This window comes from Toxorhynchites rutilus, chromosome 2, assembly GCF_029784135.1.
Source record: "Toxorhynchites rutilus septentrionalis strain SRP chromosome 2, ASM2978413v1, whole genome shotgun sequence".
Classification (NCBI taxonomy): Eukaryota; Metazoa; Arthropoda; class Insecta; order Diptera; family Culicidae; genus Toxorhynchites; species Toxorhynchites rutilus.
In genome coordinates this window covers 136,112,099-136,130,717 of record NC_073745.1, presented here as the reverse complement: position 1 = coordinate 136,130,717, position 18,619 = coordinate 136,112,099, and the positions used below count along the sequence as shown (strand labels likewise).

At 37.5% G+C, this 18,619-nt stretch overlaps 1 long non-coding RNA gene across 7 annotated transcripts in view; it reads left to right on the top strand.

Annotated features, from left to right (window-relative positions):
- LOC129764360 (uncharacterized) overlaps window positions 1–18,619 on the top strand; it is a 103,611-nt gene that overhangs the window by 18,561 nt on the left and 66,431 nt on the right. The window lies entirely within an intron of this gene.

Below are 18,619 nucleotides of genomic sequence, written 5' to 3'. Positions count from 1 at the left end.
ACTTATGAAGAGTGATCTTACGAATAGTAAATGCAGCTTACAAGCAGTATGAGTGATTTGATGAGCTTAAACGAAGAGTATCCTCATGCGTAAACAGAACGAGATACACACTACAACATGGCGCAACTTGGTCGAAACCACCCCGAATGAGTTATTTGAACTGATTGAGAACTAAAGTTGATCTACGATTTAGAAACTTATTGAAATTCATTCCATCTGGTTCTATAGTTCTGAAATACTGGAATTGTGGTTTTTTAAATGTTTCGTGTCTGAACACAACAATAAAGTTCAAATGGTCAGTCTTTTAAATGAATATAGTTATTATATACTACACTATATACTTCGATCCTACCGATATCTGACATATCTCTGGAAACTCAGAAAAATGGAGTGGTTCTATAGTTATGAAACGCAGTTTATTTTATAGTGACTTTCAGTCTTTTTGGGTGGTTCGAGGAACAGACGTTAACCACTACGCCAGATCGCCTCCAAACAACTCTATGAAAAAAGAAATAAATAAATTAGATTCTCTTTTAACGTGGGATTACGTCTTTCGGGAACATATTGGGGTACAAATTGAAAATCGAAAATCGAGCACATCGTGAAAATTGTCCAATTTCAAACGCTTATTGCTCAGTCATTCCATGATGGATTGATGAAATTGTTGCGTCAATCGATTTCGGTACTCCATAACAATTTTTAATACTGAAGAAAATAATATATGTCATGAAACTAACTATCGAACAATTGAGAAATCTCAACCCCTATCGTAACGGAAATACCCACTTCTGATTGGTCGAAATTGACGACACATGCGGCGGGTCCCTAACAGAGACATCAAAACCAAGATAACTCGGGGGATTCGGCATTTCCAATACATCAAAGTAGGGGGAGCTTTTGCTGCCACTGAAATGTGTTCCCTAACAGAGACATCAAAACCAAGCTGCCTCGGGGGAATCGGCATTGCAAATAAATAAAATTAGGGGGAGCATTTGTTCTTACCGAAATGCATTCCCTAACAAAACCAAGGTGCCCGGAGGAAATCGGCATTGCAAATATCTGCAAGACGGGGTATTTTTATACTGCAGGTAAGGTAAGTGATTCGATTAATTCTAGCAAATAAAATTTAAATTTGGAACTTTAATGTTGGTTGCTTCGTGAAATTTCATATCAATGACCGATCGTGTATTGTGAAAAATTTAGCACGAGTGTAAGTGTAAAATTGTATATGGTAGCAGTTGTGTTAAAAATGACTTGATATATGAAATGATTCATTTGAATTTCCATAAATTAAAAACCAAGGTGTGTTCCCGCTCGAGAACGGGTCGTTTGGTTTAAGCTGTTTGTTTCGTTGTGTTCATTTTCACCCAAAGAAAGTTTCTACGGCGAGAAAAATTGGAAAAGTGAAGAAATATTAGACAAAGTGATTTCCCATATGCTCTACATATAGTATTAGTTGTTGTTAGTCCAATTAAAATTTTCATCGGGTTGAATGAACTCTCAGAAAGTAAAGATTATAAATGAAAATTACCATTTCATAATATATTAAAGTTATGTTTTCTCTATATTAAAGTAACATGTTTTACTGATGAGAAAAAATGATAATTGTGTTCGCCATTGGTAATTATCTTATAATACATTGGTGAGTTTTTTTTTGAATTCATCCATACATAACATAAATTAGTCTCGTCTAGTATCACAGAGGGCGGTTTTCATCATATCTCGTTCTTCTACCTGATACGCACCATCCAACGACTGTTTACCATCCTTCTGTCATCATCACTTGGTAAACACTGGTGGAATGAATAAACAATACCCAACAACCAAACAAAACAGTTTAACGAAGTGATTCTTCAAACATATCCAAAATCAACAGATAGCCTAACGGAATCCTACGTCAACTATGCGGTCGTGTCCTGGGCACAACCCTCCTGTGACTTTTTTGTTACAATGAACAATATGAGTATTCGAAGTTTTAGCCAATTCTATCAACAATAGTTAGTAAAATTATGTTCGTGTAAAGGTGGAAAAATATGGCGGACCAACTTGTCTATCGAGTCCAATTTGTTTTTGATCAATTTTTGGCTTCGTCATATAAAGGGTGTGTCACATCAAATTGCATCACGGAAAAAACGCTGTAGAAATTCGCCCAGTAGACCGATCCTTTGGAAAATTTTAGACAGTAAAATAAAAACTATTAAACAACATTTGGCATTTTATTTTTGTTCATACTTCGAGCCCAAGCCCGTATGCTCGCACCTTTCTCTTTACCCCGTCCATAAGGTTCTGTACAACGTCAGGTTGTAGTTTTTTTTGAACAGAAATCCATTTTCTCTTGAAGTCCGCCTCCGATTTGACAACTTTTGGGTTCTTCCGGAGGGCCTGCTTCATAATCGCCCAATATTTCTCTATTGGGCGAAGCTCCGGCGCGTTGGGCGGGTTCATTTCCTTTGGCACGAAGGTGACCCCGTTGACTTCGTACCACTCCAACACGTCCTTTGAATAGTGGCACGAAGCGAGATCCGGCCAGAAGATGGTCGGGCCCTCGTGCTGCTTCAATAGTGGTAGTTAGTGCTTCAGTAGGCACTCCTTAAGGTAAACCTGCCCGTTTACCGTGCCGGTCATCACGAAGGGGGCGCTCCGCTTTTCGCAAGAGCAGATCGCTTGGCACACCATGTACTTTTTGGCAAACTTGGATAGTTTCTGCTTGCAAATCTCCTCCGGAACGCTGAATTTGTCCTCTGCGGAGAAGAACAACAGGCCCGGCAGCTGACGAAAGTCCGCTTTGACGTAGGTTTCGTCGTCCATTACCAGGCAATGCGGCTTCGTCAGCATTTCGGTGTACAGCTTCCGGGCTCGCGTCTTCCCCACCATGTTTTGCCTTTCGTCGCGGTTAGGAGCCTTCTGAACCTTGTATGTACGCAGGCCCTCCCGCTGCTTGGTCCGCTGGACGAATGAACTTGACAAATTCAGCTTATTGGCGACATCCCGGACCGAACTCCTCGGATCACGTCTAAACTGCTTAACTACTCGCTTGTGATCTTTTTCACTGACGGAGCATCAATATTTGCCGTTCTTCACCTTCCGGTCGATGGTTAGGTTCTCGAAGTATCGTTTTAGTACTCTGCTGACCGTGTATTGGACGATTCCCAGCATCTTACCGATGTCCCGATGTGACAACTCCGGATTCTCGAAATGAGTGCGCAGGATTAATTCACGACGCTCTTTTTCGTTCGACGACATTTTTCCAAATTTACGAAAAATTGACAGTGAAGCATAGCCAACGTGATCTATACACTCTTATCTGATTATAAGCGAAAGCTGAAGATATAATTCCTAAAAATTAAATTATTACAGCGTTTTTTCCGTGATGCTATTTGATGTGACACACCCTTTATCTCGAGAACGGTTAGTCCTAGGATAAAACGTTCTATTTAGTTTTTCATGTTGAATCGCATGTAGATTCTATTTTTCATGTTACTTTTCTCCAATAGTCACTATTTCATAAAGTATTGAAATTTTAAATTTAAAAATAAATCTTATTCCTATTTTGGTGAGTTGTAAAACATCATATTCCAATCAAACATCTTGATTTTGAGTTACGTTTTTTGGATAGAAAGATCAATGATTTTGAATACACCCTTTCCAAAAAACAGTCGTAATTCAAATTGGTCTTAAGACAATGAAAATTTTGATTTGAGATAGTTCCCATCATAAGTACCAAGTTTCAAAAAAAAAAAAACCAGAGAGGATCGGATTAACGGCCGGCCGATTTGGCATGGATTTTCTCTATGGGGAAAATGCAGATGACTGAATTTGTGAATAGTCTTTAGGGTCCCGATACTGTAACAACCAATTACGTGCAATTCTAATCCCTTCGATACTGTTCAGGTTTTCTCGCAATTGCAAATCACAGAAACAGTCTAAGTTGGCCTGCATATATTCACTGTTTTGATTGGTCAAGAATTACACAAACCATTTCTCATTGTTTCCCCATAGGAGCGAGAGTTTCAATGTAAACTCTCATTTACGTATTGTATTTACGTATCGTAGTTACGTGTATTTACTAAACAATGAGTTGTAAAGTGTTGTTTTGTTATAAAAAAATGCTGTAATTCGCATGATACCTTTTGAAACTGTCCCCCTGAACATACAGAAAAATACTCTTTGGTGCAATAAATGGCCCCCTAAATCATGTCGGATTGAGCTGAAATTTTGCACAGGTAATTTTTTTGGAACAATAAACAAAATGTACATGGTCGGTTTCCGAAATTTGACATGACCATTTACGATGCCATCCCAATAAACATATATGTTTATGATGAACATGAAAATGGTTTTGTTTATTCAGAAAATTAAGAATGTATATCTCTATATACACGACATTTGGGTGATTGTTACCTTCTTGTAGATGTGCTACGAGTAAATGTGTAAACGGGTAAATGTTACAAAACCATCGCGAGCGTTTTTCGAATAATTTGCATCAATTTTTGGGTGCTCCGTCAGTTAATTTTTTAAGAATCCAAATGTGTCGTAACAAAACTTTCAGCAAAAGAGGAGAACTTTTCAAATAATCTGTCGTCCAAACATTTCAGAACCAATAAGGAGGAACGCAGTTGTAAAATGAGCATTGCGTAAAGATTCGAACTAAAGCAAGCTTCATAATGTTGCAAATATCACAACAAGGTCTTATAATAGCAAGTAATTTTCAAGTCTAATATTATCGTAGAATCCATGCACATTCTAATATTGATAGATGCAGCCGTTTTTTGTTACTGTATCATAAAAGTTTTGAAAAAAGGAAGAAATGCTTCGTCACGAATTGTACTGTAAGTAAAAAGTACACTGATGTTTTTTGACGTAGAACTACGTCTTTCAGGAAGGGTGCCAAATCAGAAAACAGTTCACGTTTTTATGAAATAAAGTTAACGTTAATAACTATTTTCACTGTGAACGAATTCTCATGATTTCCATACCAATTAAATCGGAAATTCTCTAAGATTTGTCTGATATGCTATACATTACAATTCGCTAATCTCTAAACGGTTTAAATTCATGAAAACTGGAAGAACTTACTTTTTTCCATACATTTGTTCTGTCGATTGGTGTACTAACTCTACCCGTATTTCGAATGCTTATAACTCGAACATTTCTTAATAGTTTGGAAAGATGTTTGCATCAGTTGATAGGAATTATTTTTCCGCGTTTATCAAAATTGATAAAATATTATTTTTCATGATATGGACAATTAAATAACTGTAAAGTGTAAAGCGTTATTTAAACGCCCTAACTGCCAAGTTTTGATTGGCCCGATTTACAATTTCCCCAACACAGACTTCAAAATCGATGTACCTGTGGAAACCCGCTCTGCAGATATACGTGCAAGCCGGGGTATTTTTGTTCCCACCGAGCTGTGTTTCCCAACCACGGACTTCAAAATCAATGTGTCTGGGGGAATCCGCTTTGTCAAAACATGCAAGTCGGGGGCATTTTTTCCCCACTGAGCTGTGTTTCCCTAACTTCAAAACTTCAAAACTTCAAAATTAATGTACCTGGGGGAATCCGCTTTGCACATACATGCAAGTCGGGGGTATTTTTTGGTGTTGAGTACTTTTGTGCTCGCTTGCGTTGTGCAGACCGGAACATGTTTCCCTAAAACGTACTAAACTGAGAAGCCTGGGAAATAGATATTTCAGATACTAGTGGTGAATGAATTTTCGCGGTTCGAGAATAACGTAAACATGAGATGTGCAATAATTTCAGAGGGAAATGTAAAATACAATGAACGTTTAAAAATTATCCGTTCACATATTATTTTTTTCACATATTTGGCTTCATATCAAACGTAAAAGGATGTTCATCAAATTTATTTGTAACGAAGAACATTATCTATTACAAGAATTTCGATGCATTCTAAAATAATATTGGAAGTGGTAAACACGTGGATTGCATAATATAATTGCGTAGTTCTACGTCAAAAATATGCGGTCGTGTCCTAGATACAACCCCTTACAATTTTTTGACGCGGCTGATGTGCGCACAAAAAATCACGTAGTTTCGAGCAGTCCGCGTAAAAAACTCGCATATTTTCAAGAGAATCGCGTAAAAAAAAGAATTCCCCATCACCGGCGCGCGCTCAACACAACCACACTCACACACGCTCTCGCAGAATTTCTCTTTTTCTCTTTCTCTTTCCAACGAAGCGACGGAAATTTACCGTGCCAAATCGCGTAATTCCAAGAAAATTACGTAACAAAATCGCATAATTTCGGGTAAATCGCGTGATTTCAAAAGAATCGCGTAAAAAAAGAATCCAGTGTAGATTGATCGGTTCGCGATCTGTGCCCAAGTGGGAGAGCGCTCTTCTCAATTGCTGAGACAAAGTGACAAAGACAAAAACTAGGGGTGGGATATATCCGTGATACGACAGCAAGATTGACGTAAGACTACTCCTTGACTTAATAACCTTTTCTTGAAGTTACTTTTGAATCAATTATCAATGAATGAATATTTTGAATGATTTCTGAAGTCCGAGTAAGTAAAGGGCTTTTTTTGTGCATGTTCTGCGAATACATTCTGAGATGAAAAGATTGCACGTCGATCCAATAAAAACAGGATTGGGCAGAAAGAGCATAATTGTCCCATCGGACGAGCATGATAGAATTTTTTTTTGTGATTCTTGACTTTTATTTTGAGTGCCATTTTTGATCTATGGAAACAAATTTTTGGATACGTTTGTAACAAAAACCACTTATAGACCTTTCATCTTTCGAATGATATGTTTGTCATACTACTTCCCTTAACTGGCAAAGATATTTGAACGCTTATATATATAGTCAAATGATTGATTGATGTTTTAGCTATTGAAACAAGTTTCTGGATCAATAAGTATCAAGTATAGAACTCGCAGACATTTTCTGTATCGAATGAAGTGATTATCATACCATTTCGTTCAGCCGTTCGATTTTGAAAAAGTTCCAAAAACAGGTTTCATGAAGTGTTTTAGAAAATCTTCTATTATTTAGCAAATTTACGATGAGTACTAATATTAGTAGGTAAATAGTGTATCACCAACACACCTGCGAATGCTTCATATTGCAATTTTTAGCAATATTTTTATCCGATCGATGAAAGTTTTGAGAAAATTAGATGAACAGTTCATTGCAAATTGATACTTGATATTATACTTGCGAAAAAATGGTTTTTGTTTTCGTAATTGTGATTGTGATTGTAGTTAAAAGTAGAAAACAAGCTGTCGAAACAATCTATCTAGATAATGCCATATACATCATTTTAAAGCTTAACCCTTCAGTCTTCGGAATATTTTACCAGTATCTTGGTGTGTGTAGATGTAGTGTACAAAAATATCTAGAAGAAATACAAAATCGATTTCTTTATGTTTTTTCAAAGATTTTGTGGACTAACACAACTTTTTTCCAACTAAGTCAATAGCAAATCCGTTTAACCTAAACAATCAGTTTTCATTTGTTTCCTATACCGATCTTGTAGGAACTTTCAACAGGGAGATATTTTTATTTGAAAGAAAAAAATCCCCTTCGTGTTTGATGATGAATAATTTAATAAATAATGAGTTTGTGGGTGAGGAGTAGTGTTGCCATACGTAAAGATTTATCTGGGAAGGTACAGATTTTTTCGTTATTTTTGGTACAGATTCTGTACGGTACAGAATACAGATTTTCGTCAAAAAGTACAGATTGGTATAGATTTTTTCCGCGGGTGAAATTTCTTACATTTTAGCAAAGCTACGTCAAGGTACATGATTACTTTTACGCCACAGTATCGCATGATGCGGCAGCTTGAAATTTTTAATAAATGATAGTATAAGTATAATCAAACACACGAATGATGAATGAAATGTAAATGTGCAAACAAATGAGTATTTTTTATGCTAATGAGATGGATTTTTCTCTACAACGAATATTTTCGACGGTATAGATTTTTGAAGGAAAAAGTACAGATGAGAAAGATTTTCAAACCCCTTTGGTACAGATTCAAATGTGGCAAAACTGGTGAGGAGTGCATGTATATGTGGAAATGCGTATGTATACGTGTAAATATCAGCACTTCTTGCAATCCTCGTATGAAAACGAAAGTTACGAATCGTTTATTCTAAAGAGTACACATAGCAGTTTGATCTTCTGGTTCAAAATGCGTTGAAGTGCTTCTTTAATTTACTCCAAACTTTAATTTACTCCAAATAATTGATCGTATCAATATGAAATGTTTGTAGGTGTTTTGGAGATAGACTAGACTAAAAATTTACCTGCTGGTTAGTTAGCAAAAAAATGTGTTAGTCTACAAAATCTTTGACCAACAGAAAATCAATGTTTTATTTCTTCCTGATGTTTTTTCCCACTACATCTACAAACATCAAGATAACGATATGTTTTTAAAGTATTCCAAAAGCTGAAGATTCAAGCTTTAAAATGATGTATATACCATTATCTAAACAGAATGATTCGGATGCTTGCTTTCGACTTTCAAAAGTAGTGAAAAGAGATCTGCATAGTGGTGTACGGATTCGAGTTTGAGTCACTGTACATTCGCATTCCCACAAATCGATGCAATAAATAAGATTTTTTTTTCGTCAAATCAACAAATAAAACTTGTACAGAAATTATTTTAATTTTCAAATCTGCCTTTCGGTTTGCGGTGCGATCATTGTTAATTGAATTATATATCATGAAAGTTCAATTCAGTCCTTAAGGGGTAATTTTTCATTCAAACAGAAATATCTCTGAATGAAAAGGCCCTACAAGAACGTTCTAGGGATTGTATGAGAGCTGGTTGATAAGGTTGGTGAGACTTACTGTTGAGTTAGTTAGCAAAAAAAGTGTGATAGTCCACAAAATATTTGAAGGAACAGAAAAGAATTGATTTATTATTTCTTCCCGATATTCTTATCTACTACACACACACCCACCAGGATAAAAATGTGAAATATCACTTAAAAATGTCGCCTTCGAATTCTGTTCCTCTATTTTTTTGTCGAGTGTAGTTTCATTCTCAAATTTCTATAATCTAATATCTCACCGGCGATAATTTTGTAGGCCTACATTGCATGATGTTGGGTCACTTCAATTCTGCATAGTCATGCAAACAATTAATGTTGTTTTCTGAGATCATACCCGCAAAAGAAGTTTGCGTTTCTCACCTATTTCGATCAACATCGAATTTACTTCAAGTCGCAACACGTTCATATCAAGTAATCCACACAGAAAAAAAGTTAGTTCAAAAATATAGTCTGCTTGGATTTCCCCACTTGTCCTCAACTGTTTTCATATGAAGCACTACAGCATCAACTTCAATATCAATGTTATGAGCAGCAAACTTTTCATGGAGTAATATTCCATCCCCGACAACCGTAAAGCTCCAGAAATAAATCGATTTCTGGGGAAGTGGCTTTCCACCCAAGCGGAAAACAGAAACGGAAAGCAGAATCGTGTTTTATTTTCTAGCGGCTCGCCCGAGGGGTTTTATCCGAAAGTGCGAAAAACAAACACTTCGCTTGGAGTATACGAAGCAGCGGCGGAGTGACATCCCATTCGGAAGGAAATCGTCTGAAAGGGGGTTACACCCCCATAGGCGTTCCTCTTTGGGTTTGCCTAGTATAATATATACGAGTAGTGTTGTTTCAAAGTATTTAATGTTCTCGCAAGAAAGTGCACATAATCAAAATTCAATTTTTTAACAGTTTCCAAAATTTAAAAAGTAGTGTACAAGATTCTCACACTCTCTGAAGAAGTGGTGTTTATTTCACTCCATTATTCAGTGTCTTACTATGGTGGTGTCTAGCCAAACGTCTCTTCCTCATTCTTCATCCAAGAAGAAGAAACGACTGAAATGTGTCTAGTCTACTAAAGCTGATAAGGAAAAAAAATATGAATCCTTTCGGTACTTCCCTAATCCGTTGGTATAAATTCCATCCCAGTATAAAATTCACAAATAATTTGTTAGTTCCGCAAATGTAACAACTACCATAAATTCTTGTTCCTTTTGCCACAACCAAGGATATATCCAAGATTCTAGATTGTACACTCCTTGCAAACAGCGTAATTTGTTTCATCCCGTTGTTGCGTGCATTTTTTACATCTCTCCAACCCGGATATCTCCACGTTCCATTTTGTTTATACCTTCGCCCTTCCAAGTGTAATCTCCCGATTAAATTTCAAGTGCGCTCCCATTTGTTGTAGCTTTTAACACACATACACAAATAAACACACACACACCAACGGAAATCTATTCTATCCAGTCGTACGATAATACTCGCTGACAGTTTCCGCTTACGGTTCCGCGAGTTTTTAAGCACAAAGAATCTCAAGCAGCCGCCGCGAGCTGGGAATTGGCAGTGGAATTAATGCTTGAAAATGGTGGCAGTTCTTGGAAATTCTCTCCAAATGGCTGCCTTGGGTGTACACCATTTGCGAAAAGCGTTCATTGTTGTTCGTTGCGATGCTGGCGTTGTTCGGGAGAGGAAAAACTGTAAGAGCTGATCATTATTCGGTGCCCAGGTGAGATTAGCACATTCTTTCGAAGAACCGGTGTAAGGCGCACTGAATAATTATAGGAAAACGAGGCGTGGAATTATTTCATGATTTATACCCATTTCATTAGTTTGGCGGGGAAATCGCGAAAATAATGGTCGAATAGAACGAGCTTATTCGGAGATAATTCGAAGTGTTCCTTACATGCTTACATGTGACTAATAATATACGCGGGGGATGGTAATGACTATTTTGGTTAGATTGGTATATAATTCATTCGCAACGACATGTATACAACACCAAACGATCATCGTTCCATGTTTGATGAGCCGCTACATCTGAATTTCAACCGTGGTTTCGATATAGGGTAGAAGTACCTATCATCGCAATAGTACCTATTATGGTAATACGAGTGAGTTTTTTTGTTAGTTTAGAAAACATATCTTATTTTTAAAGGCTCTAATATGATTTTTGAACATCAGAAATTACTTCTTTGTCGATTTTGGTACTTGATTCCATGCGAAACATTGTTCTTTTGTTGAACAATTTGGTTTAAAAATAGTGCATTCTCAGCATTTTGCTAAGGAATATGCGATCAAAATAATGAGATTTTTATGCTGTGAAGTGGCTGTTTTGATGCGAACACAGTGTAGACGCATGCATTACAACCTTCTTGATGTTGTGACAATTTATAGGATTTTATCGAACTTAACATATATTTTTGTATTATCATAATTGGTACAATTTTACATCTGCGTGCCAATCATAGCAATATCAAAAACTGCCGTTGTAGGGTAAATGATCTTGGTTTGTCCGACTTAGGCGGCGGTGACACTGGATGCAGAAAAGTGGTCGTACGAATTGTATGCAATAGTGAAAGTAAACAACCGCATTGAGTTGTATTGGTGTGGTTACATTGCTTCCCCCATGCTTCGTTCGGATTCGTCAGCTTCTATCGAACAAAATTGTTTGTTTCTATTCGTACAATCAAATTTTCGTGCGTACTCCTATCCAAAGTAACCTTAGCCTTAGGGTGTTTTCACGCATCTAGTAAATGCCAATCGATTTTTCTTCATGAAAATCACATTTGTTCAATACCAGTTCGGGTTTTGTTGAAAAGCCCCAAGTCTCTAGTTGCTAATACTACCATAAGGCGTTGAAATTATTATTTTTTTCTATGTTTTTTAACGATTTTACTCAAACATAAATTATGATCATGGTTTGTCCAGCTTTGATCATGGTTTGTCCAAAAAATGATCATGATTTGTCTGGTTTTAGAAATCACCATTTTTGAATGAAAAAATATAAGAGGTTGTATCCAAGATACGACCACATTGTTGACGTAGAACTACGCTGTTATTTTATATAAGTCGCTTGTTTATACCTTCGGATATCATTATATAATGCTGTGAAATTTTAGAAACAACTGGTTAGTAGAATAATCTCTGAAACGGTTTTTTCATTGTATAATCAGTTGACGATAATTGATTGATGATTCATTTTTGCTCTCGCAAAACAATACACTAGCTGATCGTATGTCGCAATTTATTTCATGTCTATGCATTGAAAATTTAACTCGAACGCTATTCCGGTGGCCTTTTTCGCAATTGACATAGACTCGGCTACAGTCGATTATATACATGTTGCACCAGCACCATTATTACACATCTCATAACTACATCAATATATCTATGGCACTGCATGGATACAACAACAATGACAACACTTACAAGTATCAAATATCATGCTACATGTTATTTAGGATTGTCTCAGTGGAATCGCACCTCTAGGCATCGTTCGTACAACGTAAACCGAGCGTCAAACAAGCGTTCGCCATACCATGCATACAGAGCCATACATTGGGACTTGAAACTACTAGGAATATAAACACTTCTCATCATTTTGCGCTATTCTCAAGAAAAAAACGCTTTTGTTAATATTACTGGCCTCGAAAAAAGTTGCATTACTTTCTCATGCTCGAGAGAAGCGCAGCTGTCACCCTTAGTAGAGGAAGTTTTGTTACTGGCAAGCGAAACCTAACCACATACAAAATTCCAGAACACCATTTACTTTCTTGGTGACTATACAAGCGAAATAAGCTCTTTTTGTTAATATCAACCTCGAAAACAGTAGCAATGCTTCATTATGATCAATATTAGCGTAAATGCAATCCTACTTGAAGGCAGTTTTGCGACTGGCACGCGAACCCAAATAATTTATAACATTCCAGTGAGACATTCAAGACGCTTCGTATTCCCCAAATATTTCTTCGGTTGCTGCCTGGGTAACGGCGTTTACATTTTCGACCGACGTGCCGAAAACGCCTACTTCGCTGTTGTTCGATGCGGTGTTCACACTCGTGAAGGCTCGGTTCAGTGCGAGCGCTTTTCACTGCACCAACATCGCGTGCATCATTAGATGATGCTTGCCTCGAAATTGTATTGCTCCTGGCAATACGTTCGTTTTTCGCAGGGCTCGAGCCTGCCTTCCTCTTCTTCTTGCTCATTACACACTACGCCAAGCGTCCAATTCATGACGCGGAAAAAAAAACACAAGATACGAATAACGCGAAAAACGAACAGAAAAACCAAACGACTATATCCAAGTTGGATTATCACTGGTGGGGTCCAATCTTAGATCGAAGCGCAGCGAAAGCAAAGAAGAGAAGACTGGATTGCTCAACAGTCCGATGCCGAATGAAAGTTTGCCTCATCGAGATCCACTGTTTATACTCTAAGCAAGTATTACCCTTCATTCTTCTTTTTTTCCTTTGTTCACGGAGACTTTAAATCCTACGGAGGGAATACCGTTGGTCGTCGATAAGTTGCTCGTTATTGACAGCTCTGTTCGGGAAAGAACACACATGGACAGAACAAATGTATGGGAAAATAGAAACGCTTAAAGTTTTCATGATTTTTAACCATTTACTAACCAGGGGATTCTAATTTATGGCATATTAAACAAATCTTACGGAATTTCCGATTCGTTTAGTATGTAAATCGCCAAAATCCGTTCACGGCAAAAATAGTTATTAACGTTAACTTTATTTCATAAAAACGTGACCTGTTTTCTGATTTGGCACACTTAATGAAAGACGTAGTTCTACGTCAAAAATTCGAATTTTCAAGTAGATGTTGCATTTCTTATTGCTTGAGTTTACTGCCATCATATTGATTCATTCATAATTTAGGTTTTCTTCAGAATATTCCCTTTTCTTGGGCATTTTAAAAGTGTTCACCTCAACACCCTCAACACAGAGAAACTTTATTTCGGCTATGCGCGAAGGACACCATAAACAAACTGCAGCGCGCCAAGCGGTTACCATAGAAAACATGTGGACAAAACAACATTACTGAATCGGACAACTATGATCATAATTGAGGTCATCGAAATGCATTAATTACATGGTTTAGCTATGTAAATCTGATACAAATGGTGTGCAGGCATGATGTAAGTGTATAATCCAGAAATGGTCTGAATACGTGCCAAATAACCATCTGGTAATTGATCAAAAGTTAGCACAAGTGAAGGGCGTATTAATACCAATAGAAGGTGGTTTTTATAATCATTCAAAACTTGTGAATCCCTCAAAATATACTATGAAACAACTGTAAATCGTGAAAAAGCCAATTTTATTTATATGTTTTGAAACCTTGTAACATTGGAATACCTGATTTGACACAGGTGCGCTGTATTAGAGCATTCAAAAAAGTGGACAAACCATGATCATTTTTTCGACTGGACAATCCAAAATCATTTACCTTACCTTGTTATGTTATAGTTGTACCTCACGTTTTCACGCTGTGCGATTGCATATCATAGGGCGCTTTTGAACGCTTAGTAGTGTTGTGAAATAGCACTATGCGTGTCAGACCGAAGCATATTTCTTTGATCCACTCTGTTGAAAATTGAATCTTAAGTGAATGGGTTAATATCCTTTGTCCTGAAGAGAAGCGAAAATTACATCACAACCATCACGTCTTCGTGATTCTCCTCGTGATTCTCTCGGATATTCGGTATCCTACCCAACCGATCAATATTTGGTATCCGGCCGGATGCTTGTTCTGAAGTTCTTAGTTTTTAAACGGTTTAATTTAGCTTGCCCTGTAATCTGTATGTTTGTAACATGTTTGTCGGTAGCGCTGACCCACATTAATAGAAATTTAATCCCCTTCCAGTTGATAGATTGATCTGGAATTTGGAACACATCTTTTTCTCTGCTGTCATTATAAAACTGCGTATTCCATGATCCTGAAAATCCAAAATGGCGGCTGTTACACAATGGTGGATTAAATATTTTCTCAAAACACCATCAATATAGGTTTTTCCAAGACCCCATCAATATTGGTCTTGACTAGTAGAACACAGTTATTTATGAAAAATGGAAATCCAAAATGACCACCACCACAAAATGGTTGTACATATATAAATATGGGTATCAAATGAAAGTGCTCGACTAGTAGAACATAGTAGATAATGAAAAACCCAAATCCAAGAAGACCGCAGTACCCAAATAACCAATTACTTTTTTAGATGGTTTCATTCAGCTTGACCTGTTTGTATGTATGTTCGAATGTTTGTAGGGTTGTCCCACATAGAAATTTGACTTCGTTCCTGTTGACTGATTGATCGGAAATTTGAAACACATCTTTATTTCTGCTGTCATTCTAAAACTGCGTATTCCATGATCTTGAAAAATCCAATTTGGCTGACGCTAAAAAACGGCTGAATGACTTGATTTGGAAAACACATCACATTATGAACAACATAAATTAAAAAAAGGTCGCCGTCACAAAATGGTCGAATGTTTTTATTGTAGAGAAATATACTAATGATAAAGATAATGTCCTGAAAACTATAAAATAATAAAAACATTTTTGAGTTAAACGGTTTCATTGTGATTAAACATAATAATAACACAAATAATATACTTAAAGCTAGAAAATAATTTGGAAAGTATAGGTCGAATTCGATTATATACAGGCTCGATTATATTTAAAAAAAATTCTACATTTCAAATATGGCTTGTTTTAGGCAAAAATGTAGCCTTCCAATGTTAAAGTAAAATTTATGTGGTTATTATAGTGCGTTATTACAGTTATTACAGTGTGATAAAAATCGTGATTTTTGAACGTTTTGCTTGAATTTCCACCAGGAACAGTTTAAATCGATTTTGCACCAAAATTAAGAAAGATAAAAGTTGGATGTCAAAGAACAAATTGTTGAGCGTTGAAGGAGCCTTAATTGATAGAAACTATCAAGTTTAATATGAATATTTAGGATAACACATTAACAATTACCAACTTTTGAGTTTTCACTTCCGAAATGTTATTTAAATCCACTTATTTAGATGTTCCACTACTATATCCTGCACTAAAAATTTTCATCTTTAAAATGGAAGCAACAGAATCGTTCTACGTGGTGTATCTTTTAATGTAGAGCCAGTTTGAGGCAACAGAGTCCGAAACAGAAAAAAAATATTATTCTGTCATTGAAATTCGAACATAAAGGGCGAACACGAAATCATTGCGACACCGAAAATGTCATGCCAATTTTCTTATAATGTTTAGAATCAAACCAACATTTTAGGGTAGTTTTATACATATATTTACTTCAAAAATAAAAAAAAGTCAATCGATGGAGCCTTGAGTGTAAAATTGAACGCATTTTCGCTTGATGCCCTCCATAAAAGTCTTTACAGTGTCATCAGGTACCAGTTTCTCAGTTTTTTCCCATTTTCTTAACATGTCCTTCTCGTCTTTGACTGGCTTTTTGCTCTTCCGAAGTTCCCGCTTCATTATTGCCCAGTATTGCTCCACCGGGCGCAGCTCCGGACAGTTTGGCGGGTTCATGTCCTTTGGAACAAAATGGACAGAATTGGCCTCATACCACTCCAGGACACTTTTAGAATAGTGGCATGATGTCAAATCTGGCCAAAATAACGGAGCTTCGTCGTGCTGCTGCAAGAACGGCAAAAGGTGCTTATCGAGGCACTCAGATTTGTAGATCTCGCCATTTACGGTGCCCTTTGTCACGAAAGGCTCACTCCTCAGTCCGCAAGAGCAGATGGCCTGCCAAACGAGATATTTGGAGGCGAACTTCGACATTTTCTTCTTAAATTTGTCGTCCACATCGAACTTGCTCTTGCCGGTGAAAAACTCCAACCCCGGAATTTGCTTAAAATCGGCTTTTATATACGTTTCGTCGTCCGTCACACAGCAGCCATATTTTGTCAGTATCTTCTCGTAGAGCTTCCGTGCCCGAGTTTTAGCCGTCGATTGTTGCCGCTCATCGCGGTTTGGGAAGTTCTGTACCTTGTATGTATGTAGTCCAGCTCTCTTCTTTGCATTCTGGACGTCTGCGACATGCCGATCTTTTTAGCCAAATCACGGCTTGAGACGTTGGGATTTGCTTTAATCATCCGCTTCACCTTTCCCTCCGTCTTTTTGTTCTCCGGTACCGGTTTTCTTCCAGCTCCTTTGCCGTGGTCCAACGTCAACCGTCTCCAGAGTGTGGTGAATGTTCAACATTTTTCCCAACTGTCGGTGCGACAGGTCAGGAAATTCCAGGTGTTTGGAAAGAATTTGTTCTCTCGACTCGCGTTGGTTCACCTCCATTTTCGTTGAATCGAAAAACACGACTTCGAGTTTGACAGCATGTAGACAATACACATCAATGAGAAAGTGTGCAAAATTTGGTTGATTTTTACCTAATGGTAAAAAAGTTATGCCCTGTTGAATGTGTCGCAATAATTTCGTGTTCGCCCCTTTATGCGTAGTGCACAGCCGACCGAGCGGTCTTTGGCTTTCTTTTGTATGAGAGGTGTAACCGTTCTCTTCTTTGTCCAAAAACTGACTGCTTTATTTTCTGTCCTTAGAAATTAAATGCATGTTTTTCTTAAAATTTATGACTCAACATGAGTACGCGAACTTGCGATAAGCTAACGATAACACGATAAGTAACACCAAAACATAAACGAAAACCCTTTCGCAAAACTAGAACTTTTCTTTTTTAGAATAAACAAAATTGAATTATGAATTTCACGATCCTAAATTGAGCAGGATATTCGGCTCTTTATTTGCGAGGACGAAACTGGGAGAAACTACATTTTTGCATGAAACGAATAAAAGATTACATTCTAGGGAAAAATAAATACATCTTTACATAAAAAAAGACGGGTGGGTAATGTCGGGGACATAACCGGAGTGACGTAGGACTATACAAAGGGAAAACCTTTGGTCAATATATATTTTAAATATATTGTTTTATTTTCTTCTCCTACGTGAATACCTACCTATCTACCTGAAAAATGGATTAGTTTACTGTTTACTCTTTATGAATATGTTGATGGTTCTGAAAAGAACCTTTGGTGTTGTGTTTTTGTTATCACTCGATATTCCCATCTTGTTCGGTTAAACCTTCCTGTTTAGCTATTGCGTTTGCCACTCGCCACAACTTTCACAGTTGGAAAATTTCTTCCCATCCAGCTTGTGACATGTTGTTCAGTAAATTACATTTAATGCGACGTGCCGGAGAAACACTTTGCCACTCACTGAAACTAATTGTTGCCTTGATGAGCGCCGAACCGAAGTTGCTCTGTTCTTGATGCGGGTTTTCTGATTGTCGTGAGATGCTTTGCAAGCCAACTCGAGCACTCCGACGGCCGAAACTCTATAATCGCTGTTAGGTATACTGGTGCTCCGGCACGAATCCGTTCGGCCTAGTTACTTGCGGAGCAATCAGTGAATGCGACCAGCAGGGAACTGGAGACCTGCACGGTTCGAGTGAGACTTTGCCTTTCCCTTAACTTGTCCTCCTTTATTACGTCCACGATGCCGATGCCGTACAACCACACGGGTTTACGGTTTGAAAGAAAATAAGATATTTTTTTGGGGTCCGCGTGTTTTATACTCTAGCGGTACACACTCACAGGATAGAGACAAATCGGCAGACTCAGCCAGAGGGGCGAGTCCAACGAGACGAACGAATGAGCGTTAAAAGGGAACGATGGCAAAAAAATACATTCATTACGATTTGTTCGCTCGTTGGATTCACATGCAGGCTAAAAAGGGTCCTTTCCAGGATCACAAAAAGACGGGTGGGTAATGTCGGGG